Raw genomic sequence first — 12,319 nt, forward strand, 5'->3', positions numbered from 1 at the left:
AAATAGTGCCGAGGTGCTGCTGATGCAGGATGAGCAAACAGGACAAAGCGACAGATGCTCGTAGACGTCTTGTCTCAGATGTCTGAGGTTCAGCTCGAGGTTTCCTGGCCCAAAGCTACTCGAAAGGCGTTTTTTTAAAACTGATCCACGCCTTTAATGTCATTTTCATCCAATCTGCGCTGACCCACGGTTTTCTTTTTTTTAATCTTAAACAGCCGACGTGTTTTGACACGAGTTTTCAAGGTAGAAGGTAGAACCAGTAGATGAATTACCATTAAATCTGGAGGGCCGCTCACGACCCCAGCACTAAACTAATACATTTAAGGTCACTGTCATCGATGCAACTGATGGTGGTGCAGCCGATCGCACGTGCAAACACTAAAACTGCAAAAGCGCACGTAGACCGTTCATATAAAGGAAACATATTTTGGTCTTCGTGGACGTTTTCACCCTCTTTTAACCCACATTAGCATGCTGGCTAGTATGCATAATTAATAGAGCTTTTTTAGACCTCTTCTGCTGGTTTCCACTTCATTCACTTGGAACAGTTTCCCACAACAGGACTCTAGCAAAAGCTGGCGAGAGGGGGTAGGGGGTGGGGGGGGCGCACAAGACTTAGATAACTTTTCATTTATGTCCCTGTGTTTGGTGTTATTTCTTGTCTTTGGTCACATTACACATCGGTGGACATTTGCAGGACAGCAGGTCGCCGCAGGGTGCTGCACATGACAGTGATGTCATCACGCCGACAACCGGCAGAGCCACAGAACTGACATCAGGTTGTTGCAATAACAACCTGCTCAAAAGGAAATCCAAAAAAATTGGAATCACACATCCACCTGAAAAAGTAGAAATGGTTAATACTGTCACTGGGGGGCGGACTGTTGGGACCTATGTTGCTAGGGACGGTTGTTACTGAAGCTTTGTGGATTTTTGTTTGTGTATCAGATACATTCACACTGGGATGATACTGAGCCAGCGGCACTCTTGGCCCTGATTAATCAGTGCTAATTTCTAAAATTAATTGTTATTCTGGCTTGGCTCGTCCAATATTCAGACCAGAATCTTCTGCGTTGGGTCTTATTGCCAGAACCCATAAAGCCCAGGATCACCAGCACCACAAGGACTTTTCCTGAAAGTTGAGGAGTCCTTAAAAGTTCAAAGATGGAATTCTTCCGAACACTACTCATCTATAAAATCACACTCTATTGTATGCTGCGCCGCACAGATACCAAGATAATTACAGTCAGCAGAATCACCGTCGCACCTCTGAGCTCCCTGTTTGTCAAAGACCTGCCTGGACCCCCCCACCCCCGCTCCCCGACCCCCCTCTGCTGCTGAGCAATCATAAGCCATTTTCACTCTCATTGTTATATAATCATCACCTTTCTTCGGTTGGTTTGGCTCTACTTTGATTTCACTTCTCGGGCATCAAACATGTCAGCTTCGCCTCCATTTCATCACTAATTGCAGCAGTCAGTCAACAGCCTGCAAGTTTGTCTCATGCTCACTTTTGAGTTAGTCTGAAACCCAGGTACACACGCCTACGCTCTCTCTTTCACACACGCGCACACATGGTTCCTGCTAATGTTGCTAATGTTAATAGCTTGCACTTCTTAATTGGTTCCTAAACGCTGTAAGCTGTGTTCCCACTGTGTGTTTAATGAACAGGTAGCACTCTGTGATTACAGCAATCCCACCCGACCACCCTGCTGCCCCTCTCTCTATCTCTCTCTCTTTCTCGCTCTCCCTCTCAAACACGCACGCACACACATATTGTTCTGAGCCCGATATGCAAATGGTCAAAGGCAATTTGCGAGGCTTGTGTACTCAGCAGGATGCTGGGAAAATTAGAGATGAGGATGAGAGGGAGAGAGATGCTGGAAGAGCGAGACAACAAAAGGAAATGAAAGGTGCAAACAAAGGGAAGAAAAACAACCAGTTTGATGAGGGACAAGTGAAGGAATCAAACCTGAGTTTTTATGTGAAAGGAATATAAATGTGCAGTTTACAACAGTATAGCTATATTATAGAAATGCGAGAAATTATAGAAGTGAAGCGACCATAAATGGCAGCAAATAAATGAAAATTGAAAATTTCAAGAAATAAAACTGATATAACCGAGAGACACAGAGGACGATTTGATTCAAATAAAACATGCAAGCAAATGTTTGAACACAGATTGTTTAATTTAATTGCCATTTATTTTAAAACCACAAATTCATTTTCCACTCTTCACTCGTCATTCCACATTTTTTGAAAACCAGTCAGTCAGTGAGTTGGATGTTGCTTCTCTAAGGCACCAGAGCTGGGGGCTCCAACCTTCTGGACCACGCAGACCTTCAGCCCCCATGAGCACTCCGACCTGCCTCCTTCCAAGGCTCTTAAAAACTCAACTCTCTGAGGTCTAATATCTCTCTGCTTTGGCTTCAGTTGTTTGATTCCACATTTTGTGTTTTGCCGTTGACATTTCTGATGTCTGATTTGATCAAGTTTTCATTAAAATGTCTTTAAATCACTTGAATATTATTATTAAGAGAGATTCACATTTTAGAAACCTAGCCCTGGGAAATTTGAAGTGTGAATTTTTATTCTGTAACTATGACTTTAACAAGTCTTTTGGATTCTTAATGTTACAAAATATAGAGTATTATAATGATTAAACACTTATTTAAAAGAACTGTTAGCTTGAACCGTGATAATTTTGGCACAATCGCTGTTGAAAACGTTTGGAAATCCATCGATCTCTCTGCTCGGTGTGGTGAAACGGCCGCGCCGGTCTCCTAGCCTCCCTCTGCTCCTCCATCTGTTTGCGGGTGTCTGTCCTGAGGCCAGTTGTTGTCTGCTGCCTGACGCCGATGAGGCCTGACAGGCAGCGCTCTGCCCCGGCCGGAGGACGACCTCTTTGGGGGCCGCGGGTCCACGTTCGACTGGGTGGCAAACCTCATGTTGTGTATGAAGCGGTCCAAACGTGTGAGTCGCCCAGTAATCCGGTTTCCCCTCCCACACGTGTGTGTAAACAGGCCCACCGCTGCCCGTCTGGCCTCCCACCGATGGCTGAGGTTAGAAAGAGGGTGGTATTATGGGGGGTGCCCCTCTGCCAGATGCCCTCAGTAAATAAGCAGGGGGCTCTTAGAGGGGGCCTGTTGTGCATCCCGACTTACCCGTCCTGGCGGACACAATCAAGGTGCAACCCCCCCGACTTTACAGCGGAGTGAGGAGGAAAGTTGGGCGTGTGCGTGGCTGCTGCTGACACAGACAGGCTGCAGCTCTAATTCATTATAGCGGCCTTCTAATATAAACAGTCGTTGGCCCCCTGCACGCGGCCGTCTGTACAATGTGAGGGAGGACATGTGAACTGCCATACGTGGCCATTCCAGAGGTCCGACTGTGAGTGTGCACCGGGGCTCAGCGAGGGTAACCAGACCTTCATCAGACGCCACACAACACAAACAAATCACTCTGGATTTCACTTGGTTAAAAAAAAGGCTAACAAAAACCGAAACAGCCCCTCAACGTGGAGGCTGCAGCGTTTTTCTACTGTACGTCATGTGACCCAACGGCGACGTTGAACCAGCAGCTTCTTTTTGAAGTCATCCATCTTCGAGCTGAACAAGCAGCCCAGCAGTCAGCAGGCAATAACAACGTGCACGCACGCACCGTTTACTGACGCACTACAGGCAATTTAAGATCTCCAATCAAGCTAATGTGCCTGGTTTGGGACTGTGGGAGGAAACCAGAGAAACCAGTGCTCCTGGAGAAAGAGCCCCACACGTGCCGACGGCAAAGAGTTGGATCTGAATCCACAACCTCTTGGCTGTGAATCACGTGATTGTGTTTATTTAACTCCTGTTAAACAGTTGTGATCTATTGTGATCATTTTGATTGAGTTGAACTGAGATTAAAAAGTAGATTAAAAAAAGGAATTCTTTTAGCACTCACTCACACACACACACACACACACACACACACACACACACACACACACACACACACACACACACACACACACACAGAAACCGGATTTTCTTAGATGAAAATGGTAGTGTAAATTTAAATATTGACTGTTAAATATTGCCCATTACTTTACCCCCTACCCCTTAACCTAAACCTTAAACCAAGTTTATACCCTTTAACAGTCCTTGGAAGTCGTGAGGACCAACTAAAATGTCCTCACTTGCCAAAAAAGTCCTCACTTTGCTAGTAGAATGTGTATATTAGGACTCAATATGTAGCAAGAACAAGAACACACATGTACACACACACACACACACACACACGGATATGAGAACAGGAACAATTCTTTCTTAGCTGAAAATAATGGTGTAATTTTTCATGATTTGAGTTGTTGATTTTCATTGTTTCAGGCCTGATTTTCCCCACTCAAGGAGGATGAGGAAAAGGAAATGGAACTGAGATCGATACAATATTTTAAATACCTGAATATTATATGTAAATATATATGAATATTATTTATTTACTCTTTTTTGTTTCATTCATAATTAACTCCTGATGATCTGAATCCTTTATTGTCATCGACACTCCTGTCCCTCCATACCGACCAAGCATGTTTCATTCACTGTTATTGGCGTTTAGTAAAAAATCAATTAAAGATCAAAAGAATTCAAACCTCAGATTCTTTCACTTTCAATTTGACCAAAAAAGACGCCTTCATATGCAAACTGATCACGTCGGGCTTCCCACACACACACACACACACACACACAGCGAGTGTGTCTGGTCCCCCGCAGCAGGGTCACGAGGGCCCTGCGGTGCCAGACGCAGCAGTGGCCTGTTGAACACAGCTTATCCTGAGGCCTGTTGTTGCTCGGGGAAACTGTCCAAACAGCGTTTTTACCCTCCGTAGATCATCTGGAAGGTTGTGATGCTATTGAAAGCGTTTGTCATTAGTATCCATATATTCAATATTGATTTTCCAGTGTTTGGTGTAGTTTTGCCTCCCGTGGTTACCGTAGTAAAGTTTAACGGAGCTCTCTTGACTCTGTGGCTGATCCTGTTAGAATGAATTTCCTGTGTTGCTCTCAGTGTCAGCTGAAGCTGATTGACAGCTCCCCTTTCAAACCTCTCCTCCCCTCAACAGCTCCCCTTCAACTGTTGCCTCAAATTATCCTCCTGCTGCCTTTATTAGCCGCAGTGGTGGAATCAGAGAAGGCCGTCTGCCAGGGGTGGGCCGTGTGCGGGGGTTTTGGGGGGGGGGGGGGGGGGGCTGCGCTAAGTGCTTCACTTCTGATCTCTGATGGGGGTCACAGGGTCGCCACTCAACGTCAGCCTGATCATATGTGACACCGCATGAAGCGAGACAAGCCACACACGTGCGCACGTACACACACACACACACACACACACACACACACGCGCGCGCGTGGCATTAGCTCAGGTAACTGATACCACAAATATCAGCTGAAGGAGGACTGGGGGGAAAAAGTGAAGAAGAAAAGCGAACTGAAATCTGTCAAACATGTTGCCGACCTGTTGCTGCTGCAGAGTGAGCGGATCAACCGCAGCAGCAATCTGCATCAGACAATGCTCCCATTTCACCAAATCAGCTCCAATCAAACACGCAGGCGTCAGTCGTGCACGTGACAGCGCAGCACTCAAAGGTGATTAATAGTGCCACCACCGTCACTGATTAAACCTCGGATTTTGATTCGCTGACTTTAAAGGACTTTAAAGTAATTTCATTTAAAGATTTGTTGCTAATTGATCGCTGAAATAATCTCTATGTCACTGAACATTTTTTTGGCCGTAAAGAAATTGATCACAAACGGTAATTTTTAGCAGATGCCAAACCAAAATCTAATCATTAATGCTGTTGGTGTTTATATGTCCAATGTTATTTTTTTTTAAGGTTTCAAAGGTTATAATAATGTTTATTTTCATTTAGTTAGACATTTCTGTAGATATTGAGCCTGTTCCTGTTTAAATGTTGCCCCGGCGTGTTTCAACAGCAGCTGCGATGTGAATTTGATCATTTATTAAATCATCTGGAGGGTTGAATTTGATGCTCATTCGGACCTCTGCTGACTCGCTGCTTTAAGTTCAAGAATCTATTCTGTTCCAAGTCACGTTGATGACCCGGGTTTGTCAAGGTCAGAGGTCAGGGGCTTTTGATGGACACGTGATTTTGATGTCACATGACCCTGGTTGATATCAGTTAGTCGTGAAATGCTCAGCATCGCACTGGAAAGCTGAATTCCCAGTCACAGGTGTCTGGAGACACGACGTTTGTTTGACAAGTGACGCGCCAGCAGGAGGTCACCATGTCGCTGTCAACCGGGCTTAAGTGGGGTTTATTTTTCTGAAGGGTTTTTCTGGAGTTCAGGGTCAGCATCACCTGCTAAGATACATCCTGAAGAGAAATTTTCTCTGAAAAAAAGAGTCTGAGAGAGCGATAGAGTGAAATTCTTGCTCAGGCACCAACTTGACCCACCAGTGTGATATAATGTAGATGGGCTGGAGGGTCTCAGAACCAGGACAACAGCAGAATACTGACGGACGAAGAGTGTGGAGGAATATAAATGAGCTGAAACTGCCTGTAATCAGACCTCCTGCTCATAGATATAGATTTTAAGAGCAAATTTCAGCTCAGAACAAGTCTTTTAGTGGTCATTTCCATATTGAAGCTGATTTACTACCTGGAAACTTCACATAATTTCTCAATGTGACGTTTTTCGAATTAATCACTTATTTCCACTGTACTTTGCAGTTTATGCACAATATATGCAAATATGCAGAAACATATCTTTCCTTCCTTTTTTAACAATAATTTTCATAAAGGTGACTTATTTTTAGTGCTATAATTTTTCACTTTTGATACTATTAACTCTGGATTTTCACACCTAAGAAAACCTGAGAGGGACCTGAAGCCTCCTCTCTGTGTGAGTGTCTCTCTCTCGCTCTCTCTCTCTTCCAGACTGTCTCCTGTGTGTTTATCTTCTCATCAGAACTCTTTATGGGTAAATAAGCCCCTCCCCACCTCCTCCTCTCACTCTCTGCTACTCCATCTTTACTTCAGACCCCCCCCATGTCTGTGTGTTGAGTCTAACTTCTGCTGATTTGTGTGCACGCGCGAGTGTGTGTGTGTGTGCGCGTGTGTGTGTAACTATAGCGGCTAGTGTTTAGGCTATTAGAGCCGTCTATTTACAATCTGGGGTTTCCTATTGATTATGTCTGCCTTCTCTCAGTGTTTACATAGAGGGAAATAAATAACACATGTTGCTGACTCCTGCTGACTCTGTTGCTTTCCTCCACTTTTGCCTCTTTGCTCGCTTTCTCACCCTTCCTTTGCTAATTTCTTTTTGGCAAAATTCAGATCACCAGATCACCAGATCACTCAGGGCTGACAGCCGTCCACTCAGCCTTCTCTGTTAACAGGACAGGACAGATGTTCATGTTGCAAAGGGATATTTTCAAAAGTTAGAGCTGAACTGAGCTAAACTGCAATTTAAACAAATCTTTTCTTATTCCTTCTTGCAACCCTTGAATTCATAAAAGGAGACTTGACGGCAGAGTTTGCTCAGAAATCGCCTCCCTGTTACCAGCATTCTCTGGAGGCCAGGACAAATATTCACTGATACAAATATTCAGTTTCAACAGCTGAACCTCCAGAATTCAAATTTTATTATCCAGTTATTTTAATATAGTATTTTTTCCCCCTGAAATAAGATAACCTCCACCCACCATCCATCACCTACCACTGTGTGTGTGTGTGTGTGTGTGTGTGTGTGTGTGTGGGGGGGGGGGGGGGGGGGGGGGGGGGGGGGGGGTGCTACAGTCTATCCCAGCTGCCCCCTGGCAAGAGTTGGGCTACACCCTGAACAATCTGCCAGCTAATGGCAGAAGCTGAATGACTAATGAGGGCGGTTATTTTCCATGTTCACACATAATGTGGTGTCTTTCTTTTTTTGAATTTTAGAACTGTTGTTTTTTTAAATTTACTGGACATGAAATTAAACTTCAGATTAAATTCAGACAGTTGCAATCAACAACTTAAATTCACTTAAAAACAGACAGACACACATCAACGACGCCATTTCATCCAGAGTTCAGCAATCTTTTTTTTTTTCAGGTCAACGAGGAGACGACATCTCAGTTTTCTTCTCCTGAAACAATTGAAGCATGTTCACGGTGGCTGAATTAAGAGGAAAAAAGGTCCAATTTGACACTACACGCACGGCGAAGCAGCTTTGACCCCCTCGGTTCATCCGGAGTTTCTGCGCTGGTGTCTTGTGCTCATATTTGTGTTGGGGCCTGTTTACACGCTGGGTAATGTATATATGTATTTGTGCAGTGATGTTCACAGAGATGGGGGTGGTATTCTCTGAAGAACACCTCTCCACAACAATCAGATGGAGGAGGAGATGAAAGGGGTTGGAGCTGGAAGGACACGCCGTGTTTACTGCGGCGCAGCTTGAATAACGGTCTGTGGCGGTCAGGGCCTGAAACTGGAGCCGAGTACGCCGTGTCAGGCTGTACTCTGTAATTCAGGAGGGTTACAGGCTTTGTTATCCCACCACATATTTTACCAGCAATCAAATAAACTCCGTCTGGGATTGTGGGGCACTTTGAAGTGACAGCGCAGGAGGTTTTGAGTTAGAGGACATCTGAGTTAATACGAGCATGAAGGTGAACATATTGTAGGTGAAGGCACGGCCCACAGCTGCTGACTTTCCTCTTTGACCATCAGGGAGCAGTAGAGGTCTGGAACCAGCCTGACAGGGGCCACTATCAGCCTGGTAGGATGTCCGTTTCCTCTCTCTGCAGACCAGACTGGGGAGGGAGGAACCATCATGCTGGAACAGAAGTAAAGGTCTCATGTTGTCAGAAATGCTTTAGTCAATCCCAAACAGCTACTCTGGACGAATATCAAAAACACAGATTTTTTTAAATTGATGTATCCCAGAATAGTAAGATAATGTGCTTATGTGTCTGATGTTACCTTGTTTTTAATATTTGAGCATGGAACAGCAGTCAGAGGCAGAAATCCACCACACAAGGTTACCAGTCATAGGACACTCACAAAGGGGTTGTTTAGGGTCTCTAATCTACCTAATTTGGACTGTGGGGCGACGTACCTGGAGAGAATCCCTGCAGACACACACAGAACATGCACACCCCAGACAGAAAACCCCCTGGACCCTGTGAGGCTTAGCGCTGCGGCACTGTGCCACCCTCCTAAAATCCTGAAATTAAACTACAAATATCTTAAGAGTATCTACTGTAAAGAGTACATTTTAAAAAATAATGTCAGTACACAGGGGTAATGTGTGTCTGCTCGTTAGTGAATTTGGCAGCGTGGTTCCCCTAACGTGCTTGCTGATAGCTATAGGGTTTCCCAGTGGTGGTTTAGGAAAGACATGGATAAATAACATTATTACTGATGTCCTTATTGTGAACGGCTTAGAAGCTTCATCAACATACTAAACAACGCTTGATAATAATTAGGATGCTGACTGATCAATGAAGGGCAAACCCTGCTCATCTAGGCTGCTCCGGCTTGTTTTTCCTGTATATATAAATGAGTTCATTAGTAAACTATGAATGAAGTGAAGCTTTGGTGCGGTCGGCTCTCGCCCTTCACCTGTCTGTCTTTCACCCCAATACGGCTCCCAGCCTATTTTTTTAGGGTTTCACCTCACAGGCTTTGGCCAGTGGTGCAGCCGGCCCAGGCAGGGCCCGAGGCTGTGATCAAGATGATGAAAGAGGGGCAGGAACCAGAGCTGTCCCACAGTGGCGCCTTTAGTCCTGACTGGGCCAGACAGAAGGAGAGAGGAAGGGAGAGAGAGAGAGAGTTTAACATTTCCATCACATGCAGCAGGACAATTCACTCACTGTGCTCAAATCAAACATGATCATTTTCATATTTGAACCTCTGCTCTTCCATTATGAGCTAAAGTAAAACGGTTGCAATTTCATTTCATGTTGGAAGCATACTTTTGTTTTTGGCCCTCTGAAGAAATTCTTCAGACGATGATCTAAAGTGCTGATATTTCTGCTGCTGTTACGCTTGGACAGTAGTGTCTAATGTGAACACTGGATCTGCCTGGATGCAGAGGCTCTTGTCTCTCTGTAGCTGTACTGCTGTGTTGTGAGCGTCTGTAGTGCGACAACAAAGTAAAGACAACAATCAACCTCAAGCCACATGATCATGTGATCTGAGGTTTGTTGTACAAGTATTGATGCCTGCTTAATTTCATTATCTACACTCTAAAGTTCCCCTACGTTTGATTAAACATGTGCCCGGGGTTCAAACACAGCTTCAACTTGTGGTAAATGTCTTGAATTTCACTGCACTTTAATCATGACCGCTCCAGTAAAACTAAGAGAAGGCTACCCTAAAGAAATAAGAAATTCTGTGGACTAATAATTCATGATAAAGCTCGTATTTGGTCCCTGGCTTCATTGGTTTTAGTTTGTTCTCACTCTGCTGGTGTTTGTGAATGTATTCATGCAGTTTTTAGACATTTAATATCAGAAATAAGGTAAAATAGGGATTAACCTTTGACCTCTCTGCTGTTACATATGATGTTGTATAATCTCATTTCCATACTGTCACATGCTGATTGAGGTGGCTCTTCTCTCACTGACATGTTTACATATGAACTTCACCTTTAAAAAGTTTCACATTTTGCCAACAATTGCCAGTAGATGCACTGAGGACTGATGACGAGAGCGTGTCTGGGTTTCTCTAGTCTGATGCTGAGGTTAATGAGTAAGAGTTAATGAGCTAATGACGGACGTCCATAATCATCTATTGACTTTGTGCATTTTAAATGAATATGAAATAATAATAGTGATTAATGGATTCCTTTTGAATCTGACTTTTAATCATAGCTGCTTGTCATTAATTCATGCAAACACTAAGATATGTGCTACAGTTATTTAAATAGTGTATTAATCCTATAAAATATACACACAAGCATTAATATTCCCTCATTTCTTTTAAAATCACTGGAGTTATTGACATATTTTCTCTTGTACAATTTAGCAAACCTCAATATGGATTCCAGTTTGTGGAAAATCTGATTCTGTAACAGCATCAGGCAGGTGAACCTAGTGCAAAGAGATCAGAGATGGTGTAATTAACCTCCAATTAAGAGAGGATTCCAAACGAGGTGCCCCATTAAACCTTCAGCATTTTGCAGTTTGAGTTGAGTTTCTTCAGGTTTATCAAGAATTCAGGGCATTCCTTTCCTGCACTACATTTACATCATATTAAAACTTCAAAACCTTGTCACTTTCTAATGGACAACTGGTATTTCTTTATATGGGCCAGTCAAGGCTCTGAGTTGTTGTCTCTGGGCCTGTCCTCAAGGGCAATGAGCAGTGGCAGGAAAAACTCCCTTTAAATGGAAGAAACCTTGAGCAGGTCCAGGCTGATATCGGGACGGGAGATGCTGAGGGCTGCTGGGTAAAGGAGGAGAAGGAGAGGTGGGGAAGAGGAGAAGAACAAAAAGAAGAGAAGAGTTACCAACATCATTGGTGCAAAAACAAAACAAAAGCCTGTTATACGGAAGGTGGAGGATAAAAACTCAGACCAGCAGGGTCAGCAGGTCAGCTATAGCTGAACTATAAATGTTGGAGAACTTTATCTTTTACTTTTCTTCTTACTTTTCCAGGAGCAATCCCACATTACCCTCCACGACCCTGATTAGGAAAAGAAACAGCTGAAGATGAAGATGAAGAGACACCTGCTTTAAATCTATAGATCTTATGATATTTTCTTTTAAAAAGGAAGCGGTTTGTCCTAATGAAATGGTTGATTCTAATAGAAAAATCAACATGTGGCCTCAGATGCTGCAGGTCATCTCTGGATAGGAGATAGCGTGAGACAGAGTCCCTTTATTATATCTATAACTGCCAGATTCTCCATAAAGACAACCCAATAAAATACCCCTCCATCTCAATCACTACAGAGTAGCTGAAAACAATAACGCTGTAAAACACTTTTATATTTAGTGGAGTTGTAAAAATCTACTTGCTCGGCTGCTGAACATGTGTTTCTGTATTGCGGGGATGCGACTTTATGAAGGCCGGTCATATGAGTGTCATCAATAGAGGGTTCAGCCGGGACGAATGTGCAAACACACGCCCATCAGCAGTCCGCACGCCGCGGCACAGCATCGGTGATGTGGTCCAGCTCACAGAGAGCATGCCTGCATCTGCCTGTTGCAACTTAACCTGCAGCAATTACCACACAGGAAATGGTCTGGTCCCGAAAATGTAATCAAAAAATTAGCCGTGTGATACATCAGCTCAAAATACATCCACTAATTTATACACGCAGCATTTGTTCATA

At 43.9% G+C, this 12,319-nt stretch overlaps 1 long non-coding RNA gene across 1 annotated transcript; it reads right to left on the reverse strand.

The window, feature by feature from the left end:
• Positions 1 to 8,116: 8,116 nt before the first annotated feature.
• Positions 8,117 to 9,812, reverse strand: LOC115251637 (uncharacterized). Its single transcript, XR_003890154.1, has 3 exons — positions 9,602 to 9,812; positions 8,960 to 9,526; positions 8,117 to 8,813 (listed from the first exon to the last, which is right to left on the reverse strand). It is a non-coding gene; the product is annotated as an uncharacterized lncRNA (long non-coding RNA).
• Between the last annotated feature and the right edge of the window lie 2,507 nt (positions 9,813 to 12,319).

The sequence above is a fragment of the Takifugu rubripes genome, chromosome 1 (genome assembly GCF_901000725.2).
Source record: "Takifugu rubripes chromosome 1, fTakRub1.2, whole genome shotgun sequence".
Taxonomy (NCBI): Eukaryota; Metazoa; Chordata; class Actinopteri; order Tetraodontiformes; family Tetraodontidae; genus Takifugu; species Takifugu rubripes.